The following is a 22,755-nucleotide window of genomic DNA, read 5'->3' as shown; positions in this document are numbered from 1 at the left end:
AATACTGTTACTCACTAGGATATATAAATCAATTTTGTTCTTATTGTGCTTATATGTTAGTTAGGGGACTCATTATTGACAAAGTACCCTCTTCTTGGAAATATTATTTAATTATCTTCATTTCCTTTAGTGCATAATACACATTCTGGTCCTACATTATAGCCATGACACAAAGTCACCTATGGTATTTCAGCATAGTACTCCATCTGCGAGGAGTTTAGCTCTGCTTCCCTGTCATCCAAAAAATTAACCTTGGCTTCCTTTGTCACTTCCTAATAGCTATGGGACTCAAGGGGGCCCACTAATAATGGAGGGTTCTGCAACTAATGCATCTCATGCTGACTACCCCCAAATAAGCTTGCTGCTATGCTATACTGCTGATGCCACTGCAGAACCCTGTACCATCGCTGACTGCTTTGTCATGTTCAATATCACATTACATGGGAGTAGGATTTTCCTATTGCCTATTATCTTGGAAAGAGGTCAGTTACAGTAAGGAATACTATAGTTCCCTGAATTGGGGCCAGAAAGGATATATTCGGTCTGGATCCAGTAAAAGGCTGGATTGGCATTTTGAGACACAGAATCCTACGTCTCTTTCACTAATGTGGGTGTGTCAGCATAATCAGCCAAAAACAAATAGACCAGGAATGGTGACAGGAGTGAGTGGTGATACCCAGAGTCAATATTTAATCAGAGGTGGCAGCACAATAAATCAATACTGCTTGAGACTATTTACTAAAGGATTACAGAGTATCCTTTCCATGAAGGGTTGGGTGTTGTCTACTTGATCCTCCAGAGATTATCTAATTCTACAGGGGTGTGACATTCTATTGAGAAGCTAGTTTACAGTTCTGTGAGGGTGAGGTTTGCCAGTAAAAATTGATAACACTATAAATGATTCTTTACTGCGAGGAATGCAAATGAATCCTGTCCATAGTAACACAGATTTGTTTGATTGAGACACAATTGCTCTGCACCAGAGAGAAAGGTTACTTAACAGCTAGCAAGGATTCTGTGAGAAATCACCAGAATGAGGGCAGTCACGAACAGGGCCTACATATGGACAAGTTAAAACCAAATGGGAGGCAGAGTTGAATTTAAAATATATACCAAACCAGTAAACCTGAAGAAGGACGAAAGTTAGCCATGAGGTTATGGCGGCAACACTGAGCCATGAAGAATATTTTAATATGCACTCATTTTATACTGTTTAAGAGTCTTGTTTATAACTGTTGGAAAAGATTACTTTAACATTACATTTCAGCAAGATGGGGCTAGTCTATCTTTAGTGCTTTGTTACAAAACTTGATCAGTACTATGGGTGAATTATTATTGTTAAATTATTAATAATTAGTAACTAAATTTCTTTTTCAAAATACCTTATTTTTCAAAAAAAAAAATACCCCATATATGTAAAGATAAATAGGTAGATAGATAAATAGATGGATAGATTAACACAGACACACATATCAAGTACTCACATCAGGAGAGAGTAGTAACCTTGGTTCATTTTTTTAAAGATTTATTTATTTATGCATACAAGAGCTGCTGGGGTACAGGCCAGAGATGTGGGGTGAGGGGTGAGAGGATTCACTAGAGACAGGGTGGGGAACAGAACAGGCAGACTGCCTGAAATGCGCTGCTGAGGGGAGCAGCGAGCGAGACAGAAGAGGTCTGCTTTGCCATGTGGGTTGCTCTCTGGCTGGCCAGGGACTGAACTTATGCTGCAGTGGCTGTGATTGCTTCATAGTGCAGTGCTTAACCCCTTGCACCACCAGGGAGGCCCCAAACTTGGTTCATTTTTGAAGGCAAAAATAGTGTGGTTAAAGTTCATCACATAGGGCCTCCCCGGTGGCGCAGCGGTTGAGCGCTGGGTTGCGAAGCTGCCCGCGGCCTCTGCGGTGCCGGTTCGATCCCCGGCTGCTCCCCGGCCACCGGAGGAGGGTCCCACATGGCGCGCAGACCTCTCCTGCCGCCCGCTGCTCCCCTCAGCAGTGTACTTCGGTCCTTCTGCCTGCTCTGCTCCCTGCTCTGGCTCTGGTGAATTCTTTCACCCTCCCGCGCTTCTGACTGTACCCAGTGCATGTATAAACAAAACAAACAAACAAACCAGCAAACAAATAAATAAAGCATGCCTCTATCAAAAAAAAAAAAAAAAAAAAAAAAAGTTCATCACATAAACAGTATATAAAAAACAATTATATGTGGGGCCTACCCTGGTGGCGCAGCGGTTGAGTGCTGGGCTGCAAAGCTGCCCGCAGCCTCTGCAGCGCCGGTTCGATCCCCGACCCCTGGGCGAGGGTCCCACATGGCGCGCAGACCTCTCCTGCTGCCCGCTGCTCAGCAGTGTGTTTTGTCAGTTTGCCTGTTCTGTTCCCCACTCTGGCTCTGGTGAATTCTCTCGCCCTCCTGTGCTTCTGACTGTACCCAGTGCTTGTATGAATAAATAAATAAATCTTTAAAAAAAATATATATATATGAGCCTCCCTATTGGCACAAGGGGTTAAGCCTCAGCACTATCAAGCTATCACCAGCCACTGCAGCCCGAGTTCCATCCCCAGCCAGGGAGCTGACCCACATGGCACAGCAGACCTCTCCTTTTTCTCCTACTGCTCTCCTCAGTTTAATTTCTCCTCAGCAGTGTATCACAGAAGATCCACCTGTTCTGCTCCCCATTCTCTCTCTCTGGTGAATCCTCTCAACTCCCTCCCATACGTCTGGGCTACACCCCAGCTCTTTCATGCATAAATAAATAAATTTTAAAACCACATATATAAATACATATATAAAATCATGAATAAATACTTATAAAGGAATTTATGTGTGTGTGTGTGTGTGTGTGTGTGTATGATACAATACTTACCGGAGACATTTATTAGTTTCTGGGGCTGTTGTAATAAATTATCACAAACCGAGTGGCTCAAAACAATAGAAATATATTCTTTCACACTTCTGGATACCAGAAGTTTGAAATTAGTAATACAGGGCTAAATCAATATTACTGTGCCAGCACAAGGTCACATGCCTTCTAGAGGCTCCAGGGAAGAACTTGCTTCTTGCCCCTTCCAGTTTCTGGTGACTGTCAGCCATGCTCTCGTGTGTATAAGTTCTTTCTGCCTCCCTCTTGTAAGGATACATATGACTGAATTTAGGATTTGCCCAGATAATCTAGGAAAATCTGTTCATCTGAAACGCTTTATTCAATGACATCTGCAAAGTTCCTTTTTCCAAATAATGTAACATTTACAGATTTAAGCCATTAGAACCTTTTATATTTGGGGCTATTTCCATCCTACTGCAGGAGTATTATTTTATTATTTTAAAATAGGGAAATTGTATATGGGCTATTTGTTAGGCCCAAAACCTCTTCCAATATCTTATTGCTATAACAGATAAGGTAGTTAGGAAAGAAATATACTAACACATAGGATACTGAATACCTAATTAATAAACTTATTAAAAGACAGTTTCCTTGTATTCCAGCAATATTCCCTTTAATAACTCTCAGAATATTCTTCAAGACATCCTCATGAGATTCTGAGTTTCAACCTATTAATATTTTATTTTTTTTTTAAAGATTTATTTATTTATTTATCTATTTATTTATACAAGCACTGGGTACAGTCAGAGGCACGGGAGGGTGAGAGAATTCACCAGAGCCAGAGCGGAGAGTAGAACAGGCAGACTGACGAAGTACACTGCTGAGGGGAGCAGCGGGTGGCAGGAGAGGTCTGCGCGCCATGTGGGACCCTTGCCCAGCAGCCGGGGATCAAACCGGCGCTGCAGAGACTGCAGGCAGCTTCGCAACCCAGCGCTCAACCGCTGCGCCACTGGGGAGGCCCCCCTATTAATATTTTAAATGTAACTTACGACATATTTCAAAAATCTTTTGTTGTTATTGTTTACCATGCTTTATTGAGAGGAATAAAAACTATCTCTCCAATATTATTTTCAGGTGAAAATGTTAAGTAAGACATAGATGTTTGCTTATTAAAATATTATGCTCTATGGGACATGTCTATAATGAGAATATTATATTCTAAGAATTGAGATATAATAGGGTCATGATGACATCTGTTATAAATGGGTCAAAGGAGAAAATTATGTTCTATTTCAAAGGACTGATACCCAAATCAAATGGAATGTTTTACAGCCTATCAAAATGGACTTCTGAGCCTTTCAATGATATTTTAAAAGGTGAGTCAAAGGCTGGTAGAATCTATATATGCACGAAACTAACTTCCACTAACAAAAGTAAATAATTAGTTTTTGCTTCCCATGTTGTTTTCATACCAAGACAGACTATATTGATCAGTAAGATTAAAGCTATCTCCTTCTTAAAAATATTAGCATTCTGATATATACGTCAGTTTCTTGTGACACAAGTTATAAACCCTGGCACTCTAACAATTTTAAATTTCTGGTTCTGGACTATAACTGTCTCCAAAATATATCTAGAACTCATTCCACTGACTTTGCTTCTACTCTTATCACAACTATGTTTCAAGTTATTGTCTTTTCCATAATTTGTTGCAAAAGTCCTCTAATCATTCTGACCCGTTACTCCTTAATATAGTTTCCACATAGTGATGACTTGAAAAAATATCATACCATTTTGATTTACCCATTTCAACTCCCTAATTTTGGGATAAAACTCAATATTTCACTATGTCTCTAGGTGATATAACCTCCAGCTATCTTCCTCACCTCATCTCTTACCACTCATTCCCCTTCTCACTGGGTGTTAGCCATTATTACCCTTCTTCTTAGTCATCAAACATGCTGGATTTTCCTCTCCTTCAGAGCGTGGCTCGTCCTGAGCTCGACTGAAATTCTGCAGGTAGATATGAGGCTTCTTGGTTGGTCTCATGTAGGGTTCACCTGATCTTGAGGCAGGCACCTGTGAATGCCTTGTTCTGCTTTAATTTCTTTCAAGGTCTTGTCATACTCTCTACTGATTTTATCATTCACTTGTTTATAAGTGTTACCATCAAAAAGCAGGTGCTGTTATATTCATAGATTTGAGCTATCATGCAGCCTTCAGACTCCTTTCCTCTCAGGTGATCCAGAAATCAGTCACAGATAAGAAAGGAGCCAAGGAAGGCAACGGGCAGAATCTGGCCACTGGAGAGGGGTTGAGACCTGGTGCTAGGAGAAAGAAGATACTAAATGTCCAAGGGAAGCAGGGAGAGACCACAGTAGAACTGAACCTCTATGTTTAACTCCAGGAATAAAGTGTTTGGCATTCCCTCCTACCCTCTCTCTCTCTCTCACTCTAATTATTAAAATTATTTAATGTATTTGACAGGCACTCCTTTAAGGACTGTGAAGCTACAGGAATCTTTCTGATACAAAGTGAGTACATTTGTTTTTCTTTATGGTTAATGAGTAGGAACAAAGCATAGGTCCAAATTTAGTAACCAGATCCTAGTTTACCTTCTGAAACTAGAACCCCTGCTTCTTTCACTTTTGGCAGAAAACAAGTAAAACAATGAGAGCCAAAGTTACTACATGGGCCAATTTCTTCTATCCCAAATGAGATGAAACACGGTAATTGCAATCAAGCACCAAACTAGGCAGAATGTATAAGATAAACTCAATCCAGCTCAGCCATCACTTGATTTGGGAAATGTTCATTCTGAGCCAGGCTGTTTTTACAGAGCATGTATCCCCTAAGAAGATGGTCTGGGGGCGTAGTGGTAGAGCTAAGCTTAAATGGGTATAGTCGCGAAGACTTAACAAAGGAGATGGATATCAAATAGATGGAGCCCTTCAAAGTGTGGAGATTTGCAGCGTCGCTTTCAGGCTGAGGGGACAGTGTCCTTCAATGCATTCCCTTTAGTGTTCCTGGGTTCCTCAATGCCATGCTAATCAATCCTCATGCCTCCTATTTCACGTCATCATCTACTACCTCACCCAACCATGTTAGAGAGGTCAGAACACAAGTGTAATGTTGGGTGAAACCCTAAATAGGGCCTTTCTGTGGTTCTCTGACCTTTCCATTTCTCTCCCCAGTACAATTTCAGAAATAATTATTAAATGTGTAGAGTTACTATCTTGTATTCTGGATCAAGAAGTGGTGAAAAAGAACAGCAGCAACATGGTGTCTAAATGTAATTATTTCACAAAGTGATTTCAAGAGAGTTGTGGTGCAGATATTTGCTAAAATTTCATAAAATGGGAAATTTGATGATTTTTCAAGCAAAGAATAAAACAGCAATTAAGAGAAATAAATTGAACTTTCTAATTTTTTTAAGTCACCATCTAGTTTTCATTTGGCCTAGGCACAAGATTTCTTCACAGACTGACTCCAAAGTACAAAGTGGAAATGCCATGCCGGCACAACCCTTCTCTACCCTGCCAGCTTTATTCTCACTATAATTACCTGATAGAAAAGTATCTTCAAGTACATAGGTTCACTTAACTTCCATGTCTCCTTCTGGTTTTCATTTGCTTATAACCTTAAACCACTACTGACTTTAAAGTGTTCAGCATAAAACCCAATTTGTGCTTTTATTCATTTACAACAGATGGGGTCACAGTGAAAAGGGGGAGCAGATTATAGCTTCCCCTTTTTTGTAGTCCCTTGATTAAAATCACTTGCTTCATTTTTTATAAGGATCACACTTTTCTCCAAGATATGATTCTTATAAAGGATACACACTCCATTTTAGAACAGTGTAGTAAGTAGTGAACCTGGATTCTTAAAGTCTCTATTAAAGAGTTATGGCCAAGCTGACTTTCATCTTAATCACAATACCCAAACCTAATGGTTTGTCAAACAAGCTCCTAGGTAAAATGAGTTTCCAAAAACATATCCCCAAGTTATAACTGCTGACAAGGAATTTTTCCAGTCCTGAAAGAACCAAGAGCTGTTGTTTACCAGGGTGAGAAATGGGATAGGAAAGGATTATTACTCTTTTTGACTGAAGATATATTTTCAGTCTGGCATAGGATTAGCATTTAAAATTCTTTTTAAAATTGTATTTCTGTGAATATTAGTTACTATCATATATAGTGAAAGTACCCATGTTTTCAATTTTGGCTATAATTTGAAGGAAAAACTCAGGAAAAAGGCTACGAAAAAGAGGGAAAACACTGTGTGGGAAAAAAAAAAAAACAGCAAATATTATTAATAAAGGAAAAACATTGAAAGAAGGAATTACAGGAAAGAGATTATATTCTCCCCAACCAAAAGACATGCCCTTCTTAGTACTTATGTCCCTGTAAAATTTCCATCAAGTATTCATATACTTTGTCATTTACTTTATAATTTACAGGACAAACTACGGTTAACACTTTGCTGGTGTAGTAACGTAATATGTAATCTGGAATTCTGATTATGTTTGTTTAGTAACAATTAAGAAAAATACTTAAAAATCAATTAGCAATGATGGCATTCTTTTTCCACTTACATAAAAAAATAAAAAATATATATTTTTGACAGAAATAAAATCCCATCTTTATCACTAGCTCTCCTCCACAGGAGCAATTGTGTATTGTAAGGCAATGATAGCTTTAAGTGGCAAATGGTAGAAGTAAACTAACTTCAGGAAAATCAATCTTTAAATAGTGGTATGAAAAATGTTAGATATTTAAAAGTGTAATAGAAAAGTGATAAATATTTTAGTGATAATTTAATTAGATTTATATTATTCATTTTAAATTACTTTCTTAAAGAAAATCCAGAGAATTAACATTCTCATATATAAAAGGATACTATTTTTTATGATTATAATCATGTTCACATTCAGATATAGGTGAAATATGACTGCTTCTAGGGTAGAAAAGCAAATATGTTTTGCTTTTTAAATAAAATAACCTTGTATTCTTATTGAAGCATTAACCATTGCATAAAATCCAAAAATAAATGCAACAACAAAATTAATATTCTCCCTATCCAAAGCATGTCTAGTATATTGACAGCCAAATATTTCTCTACATGTAAATATGTTTTCCTAAAATGAAATGTTATGTACATACTCTTGTGATCTATTTTTCATGAGCATTTATCTCCATTTATTCCATTTGTTATATTTTTTAACTTTGATACACAGATTAAATTATCTTAATTGACCCCACAATTGTTCAAATGAGAATTCCAGATGAAACATTGCTTCTGGTATACAAGATTCTTTAGCATCTTTTAGTTTTTATTTGATGATTCTTAAATCAGTTTTAATCTATCACTTTGGCCTACTTACCAGTGTTTTTAAAACTTTTTATTACCAAACACATAACATTTATAAAATAGGAATATAGGATAATCCTCCATGTTTCATCAGCTAAGTTTAATAATTATTAACTCAAGCAAATCTTGTTTCATGCAGACTCCTGAAGACATATTTGCTTTACCCAAACAAAACAATTATTTCAAGCAAATCTCAGTTTTAATACTGTCATCCATAAAAATATAGTTCTATCCCTACAACCAAAGCACTTTCAAAAAACATACCATAATAGTATATATAAACATATGTGAATATATGCATATGTTTATGTATACATTTCTAATATGTATGTATACCGTTATTTTATGTATGCTTGTATGTGTATTTTCATCTGTCAGACTAAGAGTATAATTACAATTATTAACAAAATAAATACTGAAAGCAGTTTATTTTTGTCTTTTAAGCATAGTGATGCAAATTACTATGTTTTAGAGGCACTTGGTCATAATTTCACTCATGTTTCAATATGTCAATTCAATGCATAATTTCATTTGTTTCTATTTGTTTTCAAGTTTTAGGAATCCTTTTTTCTTATTTTAAATAAGTTTTGCTTAACCATTCTGCAGAATATCTACATGGTTCTAAAATAATGTTTACAAAACTAAGTGTGTTCAGGGAAGCCTAACTTTATTTCTGTCTTTTTCATCCTAGTCTTCCCTATTTCCATAATTATACTTATGTTTTCTAATTTTAAAGTTATTTTTCCAGCTTTAAACAAAAATTATATACATATGTATGTATTAACAGTAAGTGTATGCCCCTTATATTTTAACATATTGGCATTTATACCCAACATGTTATATATACTATCTCTCTCTCATTTATAAACAACTGCATATTTAACTATTTTTCTCCACATAGCTCTCTTTACTTAACAATACATGCAGAGAAAAAACTCCCCAGTACTTTATGATGGATTACTTTTGCCATTTGCCATTTGTTGTATTACAGTTTGTCTTTAACCAAGTCATAGTCCACACTGATCTACAGTTCCCCCCACTGTTTATCATTCAGATATTGCTTCAACAAGTCAGTTGAATTATATATAATTAGCCTTACACAGACTGTCTTATTTTCCACATTTTTTGTCAATGTCTATATGGACTATGTTCTTGGAAACAGGATCACTGGTTCACGGGACCAACGCACAAATAATGGTGAATGTTAGTAAATTTCCTTCCAATGTGGTTTTCTCATTTTGCATTTTCATTATCAGTGAAGGAGAGTGTATTATTCATCCTCACCCACAGAGGATATTGCCCCAATTTTGGATTTTAGCCAATCCAATATGTGAGAAATGGCATCCTGGGGTAGTTCTAATTTGCAGATTTTTTTTTTATTATGAACAAAGCAGAACATATCATAATTTAAGAGCATTTATATTTTTATTGTCTTTGCATTGTCTGCATATTTTGCCCATTTTTCTATAACATTTTTATTTTTAGATATTTAAACATTTAGTAAACTACCTTTTAACTATTGTATAAATCCAGTTTTTCTTTCCATTTTATCAATTTTCCCCATACTTTTCAATGTTGGGATATTTTTTGCATTTTTTACATTTTTGTCTAAACAGATTAACCAATGTTTGTCATTATATTCTCCATAAGTTAATTCACAGTTTGAATAATTTTCTCCATTCTCCATTTATAGTGAATTTCAATTATGTCTTCTCCTATCACTTGTATATATTTTTTTTTAATTTTATGCCTTTAGTTCATTCAGAAATTATCCTGATATAAAATGTGAGGACTGGATCTAAATTTATTTTTTTCTACAGTGCTCTAATTACACAATCTCACTTATTAAAAAGTTGTGTCTTTTTCTCACTTTTTTGAGATGCCATTTTTGTCTTCTACCAAATTTATGATATCAATTTCGGCTGCTTCCTAATTTTCTATTAAAGGGGACCATTCTAAATAACACTGACTCATTGAAGTGGATGTCCTACCTTCTGATTCTTTATTGCTTGTTTTTTAGCATAACCCTTTTAATGTCTTTTAGCATAACCCTTTTCCTGCCATATTTTCAGGAAACAGTAAGTTTGAATATGAAAATTATTGTTTCATATGAAAGCTCAATGAATTCTAATACAATCTCATTTACTAGAATAATCAATGAAATTACCACATCACAGAAGAATTTTCATGATATCTGGCTGACCTACCATTAGTGATCCTAAAATTATCCACTACATTTGGTAATATCGAAGATCTATCTGTTGATATTTTTATCTTCAAATTTTAATAACATAATTTAGAAATGATTATGTCTAAAATTGATCAATATCTTCTATAAAAATAACACAGGGATCAGAAGATTTAAAAAACTAAAAAGGTATTTATAAAGTTAACTATATAGACCATTTCCTTGCCTTTCAACTATTAATACTTTGTATATTCACCTCCTTTTACTTTTAAAAACATACTAATATAATTAAGCAAGTGTTTAAACTATCTGATCCTAATCATTCCAAATATCCTATCAATAGACATTTCCATAGCATGTGTATCATTCAAATGATTTTTCTTTTTCTTTTTACTTGTTCCCTTAAAGCCAGGCAAGCAAAGAAAATGGAAGGATAGAACTATATTCAACAGAATGTGTATACATACATGTTGAAAAAGATTGTAAATTTAAGTTTAAAAAATATTTTCTATAGTTGGTCTTACTCAAATTATAACTAGCAAACTATAATAACCGATTTTTAAAAAAAATAATTCTTAAACAGAATTTTACTCATCTTTTAATGAGATGTTGGATTTCCCATTCACTATTTTATGTATACATGAATTAATATGACTTGTTTCTAGAATTGTTAGGGGGAAAGGATGTCATGAGAAAATTCCATACAGGCTTTGTGGATGCCACTCCCACTCCATCAAGACACTGGGAACTATGAATCCCATGATCCCCAAAGGGAAGTTGAGAGGCTCTAAGGGCAGAGTTAAGCAGCCATTTTCTCTGTTTGTAAATAAAACTAGCCATGTTAGTGGGGTCTTCGGCACTTGGCTCGTGCTCTTGCCAGGCAGGTTTGGTCTCGGCGGGTCATTTCAGATCCCAGGTTGGTGGAACAGGTAGGACACATTTAAGAATTTATCTCTTTTCTCCCTGAGTTGTACATTTTCTCATTCCCTTCCCTTGTAAATAAACCTTTTATTAACCTTTTGTGTGTGCCAGCAGAGTAAGTCCCTTTTAAGCATGTGGGTGAGAACCCAGAGTCAGCCAACCCGTTTTAGAGCAGGGTTGCCCTGTAACAGAATCATCCAGAATTCAGTCTTAATTTACTCCTTTTTTCATTTTTATAAGTGTCAGCAATGAGCAACATAATTCTTATTTCAAAAAAAAATATAGTGAGAATGTATGGAATTCTCACTAAGATATATAATTTAATTATTTAAACTCCTTCTGTGTGTATGCCAAATTGCATTATGATCTTTTACCAAAATTACTTTTAATTATTTGTTAGAGGACAACTCAATTAGGTCCTCCTTCAATTCTGTTGAAAACCAACATTGGCAACCACTTGAATTGTAGAAGCATTTGTTAGCCAATCACCAAAGTTAACCACATTCTTAACTTCTGGGAAATCTAAAAATAGACTTTAGCAAGATCTATTAAATGCCTTAGCTTTCTTACAAGTGTCTAAAGTTAAAGGCTGTTTTTCAGGCAATGGTTTGTTTCATTTTATCCTTTGTTATATACACTGGGGATTTGTATGTATAAGGTCAAATTCACCAGAGCAAGACTCAAGATGTGTGAGGGTAAGTGGGAGAGGGTGAGGGGCCAGATGGTCAGGAAGAGAAATGACACAGCATTCTGACTGCAAGTATATTCTCAGGCAAATAAATTTTGAAGAAGTTAATGAAAGTTGAGACTTGGACCGGAAAACGAATCCCTTAACATGGTTCATGCCTCTGTCTCCCTCAGAATGCATGTTTTCCAGGAGAACATACTTCTCAGTTTGAACACAGCTATGTACTTCTCAAAATAAACAGAATGTAACAGAAGAGTTGCTATAAAGTTCCAAGAAAATCGAGCAGCTAACACTTCAAAATTTTCCACATTCTGTCTCCTTGATCTTCTGGAAGCTGGGCTGATCTTTCTCAAAAGACTCTAAAATTAGTCATCTGGAATCTGATGTTCCTTAGATGAACATTATTTGATCCAAACAGCAGACTGTCCACATGAAAACATTCTTAAGTTTAAAGGGTCAGACCCTTCACTGAGACCTGGCACTTAGCTTTTACAACAGTGGTAAGTAGATCTCATGAAGTATGAGATAGATGAAAAGAAACTTAGTGATTATTGTCTTCAGTATTGATATAGAAAGATTAGTGCTTTAATGTATGAGGTTCATGCCTTAACCTACTCTGTAAAGTATACTATATTTGGCCCACTTACACATTTTTATGAATTATATTGAATCTACCACTTAACATATCATATACTCATGCCTAAGGGAAGATCACATACAATCCTACCTAATTTTCGGTACCCTTTTGGCAAGCTGAATTGTGCCCTTTATGAATAATTACTATTACGACCAAGATTACTTAAAATAAAAAGAAATTGGAGAGGCATTGGTAGTAAAATGACATACACTGTGAAAGCACTTAAAATGTTGGGGTAGTGCAGCCATTATGCAAAACATTGTGGAGGTTCCTCATATAATTAAAAATAGATCTACCATATTATCCAGTATTTCCAATTTTCAGTATTTATCCAAAGAAAATAAAAGCACACAAATTTTTTGAATTTGAAAATATATATGTACCTTTATATTTATTTCAACACTATTCACACTAGCCAATGTATGGAAACAACCCAAATGCCCAATGAAGGATTATTGGATAAAGAAAAAATATATATACACTCTGGAATACTATTCAGCCATATCCAAAAAAAAAAAATACGAAATCCTGTAAATTGCAACATGGATTGTACTTACGGGAATTGTACTAAGGGAAATAAGTCAGAAGGAGAAACACAAATCCATCTGATTTCACTCAGTTGTGGAATATAAAGAAGCAAAGCAACCAACCAAACAAAACAAAACAAAAGTAAACAAACCCTTAGTTTCTCACCACAGAAATGTGATTACTAGAAGTGCGTGGAATAAGTAGAGTGGGTGGATTGGTTGATAGTGGATGATGACTGACTTTGTTGCTCGTGTGGTATGATTCATATAGTTGAGGTGAAAAACTACACACCAGAAACATACAGGTTTGTAAACCAATATTATCTCAATACAGAAAACTGTGGTTGAAGATGAAATATAAATCAGAGATGGCAAAATGAACAGAAAATTGAATGAATGCTGTGCATGGCAAGAATGGATTTCATTCAGATATAGGATTTAGTAATAGTTTGATTTACAGTTTAGAAAACTTTCAAATCTTTGAAATTTTTGGTTCATTGGCAAATATGAGTTTTCATTTTTCCCATAAAAATAAATTGAGTGACTTATCACTGGCTATTCAGGGGGCCATTTGTACATTTAATAGCTCTATTTAATCTGAAACACTCAGACTGTTTCCTCAAAAATACATATGGGTGTAAATACTAATGGAAAATATTCTTGGCAAGATAATTTTGGAGCTTGCCAAACCCTAGACATCTTAGAAATGTTTGGAGATGTTATAATGAGCAAAACATACTACCAGTTCACTGAACCTTAGAGTTATGTGTCACGAAAGTAGACAAAATACAAAATACGTTGTCATGCTTTCACTTAACCATAGCCATTCTCATGTGTTTGAATTTAAACTAAACACTTCCCTCATTTTCAGTTCAGCTATGAGATGAATTAGTGTGATTAAACTAATACCAAATTCCAGTAAGACTTGTCATCAGTTGGTTATAATCATCTCTGAAGTGAAACTGCCACAGAAGACATGGCAGCACTTCATGAGTAGTCTAAAAATTTATATTGGGAGATGAATTTGCTACTAACAATACATGGAGCCTTTTTAATTAGAAAGAAAATTATAAAAACACACACCATGTGCTTTTTTGACAGGGATTTTGAAAGCCTTGTTTTATTATGCTCCTTAAAATACACCGCAGGGCAGTGTAACTCCTCTCTTTTTACATAGAATCCCGTTGTTCATGATGTTAAATGCAAAGAAATGACTAATAGTTCCTATCTTATCTGACCTAAGACTATTTCATTTCTCCTCCAATGTATTACCTAAAGTCTATACCTAGATAGTCATTCTTTCAGATTTATTTAGATTGTCACATGTCTTGCATACTGCACCAAGCCCAGTATAGCTTATGTGGATGAGGGAATTTTACCTCTAACTTGAGAATAGTCCATGCTCCATCATGCATTATACATTACATAAAGCTGGCTGGAAGAGAGGTGACTATGAAATGTACGAAAACTATTTAGTTAATAGTTTGGTTTGAGTCTGCTTAAATTTGGAGACCTCCAAACTGAGATAATAACAACTCTTTCTTGAGCTTCCTTTTGAACAATTACTCAAAGAATTCTGGAATTGAGGTGAGCAAGCAGAAGGGAAAAAGAGGCAAGTTGGGCCTCCCCTGGTGGCACAGCAGTTGAGCGCTGGGCTGCAAAGCTGCCCGCAGCCTCTGCAGTGCCAGTTCAATCCCCGGTCGCCTGCGAGGGTCCCACATGGCTCGCAGACCTCTCCTGCCACGCCTGCTGCTCCCCTCAGCAGTGTACTTCAGTCTGCCTGTTCTGCTCCCCGCTGTGGCCCTGGTGAATTCTCTCACCCTTCCACGCTTCTGACTGTGCCCAATGGTTGTATAAATAAATAAATCTTAAAAAAAAAAAGAAAGAAAGAAAGAAAGAGGCAAGTAAAGTTAGCAGCATGCTGTGCACACTGACTTAGAAATACCCAAAAGGCTGGAGCACAAGTGGTAAAACAATTGGAACACCAAGAATGCCAATGCTTTAAGAAGACAAGAATTCTAATTAGTTTGGATGGGAGACTCGGCATGAGGCTAAATAGATGGTTTGATGTTTAGCATCATTATATTGGACTTTGTCACAAGCATTACACAACATGATTGGGATAACACGAATGTTAGACAAATCACCTATCTCAGAATTTCCTAAATAACGCTTTAATGCTTTCGGGGAGAATTTTTTTTTTAATATTACAGTGTTTTCCTTTGTTGGATTCCCTAATGAATTTAACAGTCTTTATAAGTTAGCAGGAAATCTGGACTGATCATTTGAGGCCTGTTTTCTTTATACATTGTGGAGGATGGGTTTACTTTTAGGCACCTAATAAATCATGATCTAACATCTAAGAAACAGACTTACTGCCATATTGCTAAATAAATGAAAGAGAAAACAGTATAAATGGTTAGTCTGATTTCTCACCTATAAGACAGTAATGGACCAAAAAGTGGTATTCTTTAGTAATGAGATGCCAGACTGCATTTATCAATTATATGTTAGTGCCCCCATCTTGTTATGTGTGGTTAGTAATGGTTTTATATTTGAAAATGTTAAGCCCTGCCTTGTTTGTAGCTCACCAAGGAATATGACCATATGTGATGCTTTTCTATTTCAGGCAATGCCCCCACTGCTGGATAGATTGCTGTTGACAGCTTTTGACCAGAGGGAGCCATTAGATTTTGCTGGCTAGCAAACAATTACAGCTTTGATATGAGCTCAAGGTAAAGATTAAAAGGAATACCAATGCAGAAAAATGTTAGCTCTGTGTGGTCTCTAGATCTTTCATGTGGAAATGAAAAAGTATATAGGTGTAAAAACTAACATAACAAATACAAAGAGAAAAAAGCAAGCATTTCAGGATGATAACAGGTAAAGTGAACACTGCGAGAGACCTGGAAGGAGGTGAAGCTAGTAGAAATATGTGAAGCTAGTAGAAACATCATTCCACTATAAAAAAGGAATCCAAATGATTCATTTGAGGATAACAAATATTTTTTTTAAATTTTATTTTTTAATTTTTAAATGTACTTTTTTCGTATGTTAATTTTTGGGCAATATATGATTTCTCCTTTCAGATGTGGTCACCATAATTCTCCCATCAGCAATGCACCCATAGAAGAAAAAGTTTAAAAATGATTTCTGTATTTGGAAAATAGTTATATTTGCTTCTAGCAAGGAGGTTTTAGAATACTGCTTGCATCTTATATAAAGTGATACAATAATGCATGTAAACTGATGAGGTTTATAGGTCAATGAATGTTGTCAAACAAGAAGATAGGAATTACACTTGAGATTTGCTGGCTATAAACTAAATCAGTAATGTGTTCGTCTGACAACTTTGCTTGGACTAGGAAAAAAAAAGACAAACTATGATTAATTTAAGACTCTATGGATCCTACAATTATTAGAAAAAAATCAAACAAATATTTATATGACTAAAGCATACTTCCTTTGACAGAAAAGCACATAGAGTCTCACATGAGTTGTGCATAGAAAGGATAAAAGTGCTTACCTATTTGGGTGCAGTAATCTGTGTCCTGGAATATTCATGAACTGAAGGCTATAATCTCTGTAATCTATGGGTTAAATTTTGAAATAAAGAGGTTTTAACATCTTAATACAAATGACACCTTATACCCATTCACAATTATAAACTGAAATATTCTTTTGTAAAAGATTGGTAATTTACCATAGTACTAATGAATCATTTATTTAGAATGTTCAATCAGTAACATGTGTATTACTAGAATTTTGATAAGTGGATTTAAAAAAATACAACTTTGAAAAAACAGGCTTTGGGGCCTCCCTGGTGGTGCAAGGGGTTAAATCTCAGCACTATTAAGCTATTGCCAACTACTGCAACATGAGTTGGATACCCAGCCAGGTAGCTAACCCACATGGCACAGCAGACCTCTCCCATCTTTCCTGCTGCTCCCCTCAGCAGTGTATTTCAGTAGATCTGCCTATTCTGCTCCCCACTCTGTCTCTGGTAAATCCTCTCACCCCCTGTACCTCTGGCCTACACCCAATTCTTGTATGCATAAATAAATTTAAAAAATCTTCTTAAAAAGGTAGGCTTTGGAAAGTAAGAAGCCAACATGCCAATTTAAAGACTACTAAAATAAGTAAGCTATGCATTTCATGATTTTTTTAAATTTTTTTTAATAGAGGCATGTTTTATTGATTTATTTGTTTGTTTGTTTGTTTTGTTTATACATGCACTGGGTACAGTCAGAAGCATGGGAGGGTGAGAGAATTCACCAGAGCCAGAGTAGGGAGCAGAGCAGACAGAAGGACCGAAGTACACTGCTGAGGGGAGCAGCGGGCGGCAGGAGGGGTCTGTGCGCCATGTGGGACACTCCTCCGGTGGCTGGGGAGCAGCCGGGGATCGAACCGGTGCCGCAGAGGCTGCAGGCAGCTTCGCAACCCAGCGCTCAACCACTGCGCCACCAGGGAGGCCCTATGCATTTCATGATTTTGACAAATACATGTTGATGAACACTTCATTTTTATTTGTTTGGGTCATATAAAACCAGTTCTCTGCTTTGGTGTCTAAGTTTTGACTATATGATATCCCAGTCCATTCTTGAACTTGTCATTTTCCATCATTTCTTCTCCTTTTAGTCTGAATGGTATGGCCCGAATCAGAAGTTTGAGAGACATACATCAAAATGTCCTCTTTCACCCTCTCTTTGCCCTCCATCACAATATTCTGATGGATGATTAAACTTCAAAATCTTCCTTAAATTTTCCCTCAGTCTACACTACTGTCATTTCTTGCCTGGACAATAGAACATCAATTAGTGCCTCCTAGTCCCCCGCTTATAATCTAGTCTTAAAATAAAACAAAATTGTACAAACTTTCTTTGCTCCAGTGCATATTCTTTGCTCCTTTGTCAAAGATTAGTTGACCATAAATCTGTGGGTTTATTTCTGGATTTTCTATTCAATTCCATTGGTCTGTGTGTCTGTTCTTGTTCCAATACCATGCAGTTTTGATGATTATGGCTTTGTAGTATAGTTTGAAGTCTGGGAGTGTGATGCCTCCATTCCCTTCTTTTTTTTTTCAGGGGAGCTTTGGCTATTTGGGAACTCTCCTGCACTGCTGGTGGGAGTGCAAACTGGTCCAACCACTATGGAAAGCTGTGTGGAGAGTCTTCAACCTACTAAAGATAGAGCTTCCATATGATCCAGCAATTCCACTCCTAGGTATTTACCCAAATGACACAGAAACAGTAATTCCAAAGGGCACCTGCACCCCTATGTTTATAGCAGCACTGTTTACAATAGCTAAGCTATGAAAACAACCCAAATGCCCAAAAATAGATGACTGGATCAAGAAGATGTGGTACATATACACAATGGAATATTACTCAGCAATCAAAAAAGATAAACACATGCAGTTTGCAGCTACATGGATGGAGCTGGAGGGGATCATGCTCAGCGAAATAAATCAGAAAAAGAAAAATACCAGATGGTCTCACTCATAGCAGGAATTTAGAAAACCTAAATAAGAGACTAGGAAAAAGACTAATCAATACAATGTAATAATCAAAATCAACAAGCAACTATAAACCAGAGACACACTACGGGGGAGTGGGGAAGAGGCGGGAAGAGGAAGGACTAGAGTCAAAATAAGGGGGGTGCAGTTGTATGGGGAATATAACCAAAATGAAAATGCATACATTGTGCAAAGATGAAAAATGATGTAAGAATTATATAAAATTAAAAAAAAATAAAAATAAATAAAACAAAATGTAAAACACAAACCTGATTTCAATATGGCCCTTCCTAAACATGTGTTTTCTATAGTTCCTAAATAAAACAAATATTCTATCTCCCTCAGATCAATTTTTCCTTTCATTCTACTTAAGCCAACCTGGTTTTCTATCCCTACAAATGTCCAAATGCTTGCTTTTCTCACAGATTCAATAACAGCCTTTGCTTTGCCCAGGTTCTTCTCCCACCCGTGCCTCAGGAAATATCTACTTAGCTAATTAAATTCTCAATTTAAAAGTTAAGGCCTTAGAGAAAACTTTCCTAACCAAACAATATAAAGTATAACCTTTCTTCCTAATAGATCTAATTTATTTGGTTGTGGTCTGAGATCATTTCTCATATATGTTCTGGTCATTGTCTCTTTGTATAGTTAATCTCTCTCACTGCAAATCTTTCTTACAGTATCCTAAGCTATTCAATATATCTGTCAATATTACCACACAAAATAAGGTTTTATTTCATTGTAATAATCCATCACACAATGTTTCTTTTACCATTGTTGATTATGCAATGCCTATGTCCTCTTTTTCTTTTTAAGGATTACTTTCTTCTATGGTACTGGAAGGATTTATTTAATTACCTTCCTGTTGGATCCACAGGAAGCCTCTGTATTTGACTCCAATGCTAGAGATTCTAGCAGGGACTCACTGCTGGCCTTGCTGCTGGTTTTCGCTAAACCTTCTTCATGAGTCTTCTTGACTCACACAGTATGAGGTTGATGTCATCATGGATTAGACCACATTTAGCTCCCCTCCTTGCACATTTATTCTCCACACCATCTCTCTGGCCCACAGAAGTGTATCATACTTCAGGCAACTCAAGGGATAAAAACTTAGAATGATAAAAATATAGAGATTATGTAAAATGTCTGTTTCTAAAGTTCAGGCAGGAATGCAACCCATCATTAAAGTTATAGAGGGATCTGGTCTCTTACAATGACACCTCATTTTAGAATTAAGCTCTCTTGATCTTGCGTTTGTGTACCCCATTGTGAAAATACTACTTTCTTTGTATTTCCATTCAACCATTTCAGCCTTTTTTACCAGAGTTGATTTAGACTAAAGACATTTCCCTCCCTCTAGTGGTATATTGCTCCATGTTGCAATCACTGAGTCTAGACCAGAGATCAGAAATGGCCATTGGCGAACTATCAGTAGAAAAAAATGACTGTATTGTAGGGAGAAACATAATGATCAGAAGTGGCTTGAACTCATTGCCAAATAAATATGTTTGGAGATTCTATATAAAACAAAGAATTTTGACTTCTGATAAATTGAAAAATTTAGAAATCCACATTCTATATTTCTACATAAAAATAATTAGCAGAGAATGTGCAATGATGCCTCCTTCAAAGGAAGAATGAAATTTTTGGTTTGTCATAGAACTGCTATTCTCCATTGGTTTTAATTATTGGGCTACATTCTGTCCCTTGTAGTCATTTGAAATTTTGTTCTTTGTTCTAGTTCCAAGTGTGCTTGACTAGGATAGATTCTAAAATCCAATCCACACAGAAATCCAACCACTATCCAAAGCTTTGTCTGTTATCTTTCTTATTTTCGGAATGGCATTTCCCAAATGTTAGTGAAATATGTGTCACTCCATTTATATGCTTATGTAGCACCTGTACAATTTTTACTTAAGTAGTTTTTTTTTCTTTTCTTCAGGAAAATCAAGGATATTTTAGGCATTCAGAACGCTGAGGAAGTTAACATTGAGGTTTAAAAAGGGGGAGGAACTAGAAGAATGAAAGTCAGATCCCTTTGAAGAAATCTGGATTACAATAGCAAGGGGGAAGCTGGAATGGATAAACTACTACCTAGAATAGAGGTGTCTCAGAAAGCCCTTGGTGAATCCTAAGGCTGCTATAAAGTATTCCTAAGGTCCAGTTTGCAAATGCTCTCAGAGGACAAAGTCTTTCTCTTCTTTGTCTTTCAAATTATACATGAAGATACTTTTTACTGGATCTAAACCAGATCCCTACAGGCAAGGGAGTCTGGGAAATGTCATCCCCAGATTTTTCTCCTCTCTAGTACAGGGAAGCATTTAGAATGGTGACAGGATTGATTATCACTAAGTATCTGCACAAAGAAGTTTACTTTTAAAAGATACCTGGTGGTTTTATCTCCAGTAGCAAGGAAAATGAAAGAAAATACAAACTGGGACTACACCAAAGTAAAAGTTTCTGTTCAGTGAAATAAACTAAAATACATAAAATAGATGCCCTAAAATAAAATAAAATAAAATAAAAAAGATACCCTATTAAAATAAAAAGATACCCTACTGAATGAAGAAAATATCTGATAGGGTCTGATACTGAAGATCTACAAACAACTCACACAACTCAAGAAAAAGAGAACAAATAACCCAAAGAAAAAATGGGCAGAAGAGCTGAACAGGCACTTCTCCCAAGGAGACATACGGTTAGCCAACCTGCATGTGACAAAATGTCCATTATCACTATCCTCAGGAAATTCAAATCAAAACCACAATGAGATACCACCTCCCACCAGCAGAAAGGCCTATAGCAAAAAGACCAGAAATAACAAATGCTGGCAAAGATGTGGAGAAAAGGAAACCCTCTTTCATTGGCTGTAACAGGGGAAGGACACATGGAGTGGAAAATAAGCAGCAGTTCTAGAAGGAAGAGTTAAGGACAGAGAGAGTGTAGAAGTCGGGGTCATGATAGGGCTGGGACATTTTTAAGGTTGCAGTAGTTTAGAGATGGATACAAAGCACGGGCCTTTAGAGGAGAGCACAGGTAGGATTAAGTGAGACTAACACAGGTTAACACAAAGCAAGAGACCAGGTAGACTGAGGACCAGGCTCACAGCTTATGAGATAAAGGGTCAACTGAGCACAGAAGCGTGCATATGACATGAGTTTTATCAGAGCACTTTGTACATGTTGCTTTCCTGAGACTAGATAGTCAGTGTCACTAGTGCAGCATTCAGTGAGTGTGACCTGGAAGTGCAGTCCCAATCATGTCTAAGTTTCCTTGCACACCATCAAGAATGCAAATTGTGTACCCAAGAAAAGTCTTGTTTAGGGGAGAATGGTAAAACCAACACACACACACACCCCTCCCAAAGACTAACACATGTTCTCAGAAATAATACAATTTGAATACAAAGAGTTAGAAAAATATGTTTCTAACTGCCTCACAATGTGCAGCAGAGGCCCCACTCTGTGAGGCAATGCTTCATTCTGGCAGTCAGGTCAGAACAGTGTCAGTTCCTGTCCTTTATCAGAGTTCGCAATGGACATTTTGGGCTCTAAAGTAAGAAAGGGACTGAAAACCAAGAGGTTTGTTTTGTGCTCTCTCAGCTACAAAAAGACAGGCCAGAGTTTTTCACATGACTGTTTGTACAGGTTAAGCTGAAATCATGGCACAGGATTCTCATCTTCCTTACTTCCTGACCTGGGAGGCAGGGGTGGTTTTAATCTACATATTCTTTTGGTTACATTACATTAGAGCAATCATTCAGAGACCTGTTCCATTACGAGGATAAACTAGTCTATGTGACAAACCTGATAGCTTAATTCTAATTTACATGTATCAAACAATTGCCAGTGTTCTCTGGGCTGCTGCACATAAATTACTTCACATACTCCATTCATTTTTTTTTTTTCAACAAGCAGTGATTGAATGTACTATGTTCCAGGAATGTGCTGGGGCTGAGGTTACAAAAACATGTCAGATGTAGTGCTTGCCCTCAAGGAATATTCTAATAAGGAATATAGGCATGTAACTGATGATTACAGTGTCATAAGTGCTCAGATTAGAGTATGATATGGAAGATATTGAAT

General features: G+C 36.3%; 1 protein-coding gene across 4 annotated transcripts in view; it reads right to left on the bottom strand.

Moving 5' to 3' along the window:
* Nucleotides 1–22,755, bottom strand: part of SEMA3A (semaphorin 3A) — a 691,723-nt gene that overhangs the window by 448,336 nt on the left and 220,632 nt on the right. For 2 of the 4 annotated variants that reach the window (XM_054692483.1, XM_054692485.1), the window contains exon 3: nt 16,682–16,745. The exons of the other annotated variants lie outside the window; for them this stretch is intronic. The gene's annotated coding sequence lies outside the window, so the exon portion shown is untranslated. The remainder of the gene's footprint in view (nt 1–16,681; nt 16,746–22,755) is intronic. 4 annotated transcript variants of the gene reach the window in all.

The sequence above is a fragment of the Talpa occidentalis genome, unplaced genomic scaffold (genome assembly GCF_014898055.3).
Source record: "Talpa occidentalis isolate TD23 unplaced genomic scaffold, MPIMG_talOcc4v2.1, whole genome shotgun sequence".
Taxonomy (NCBI): Eukaryota; Metazoa; Chordata; class Mammalia; order Eulipotyphla; family Talpidae; genus Talpa; species Talpa occidentalis.
Note: the sequence above shows the minus strand (reverse complement) of the source record. Positions and strands in the feature narration are given on the sequence as shown.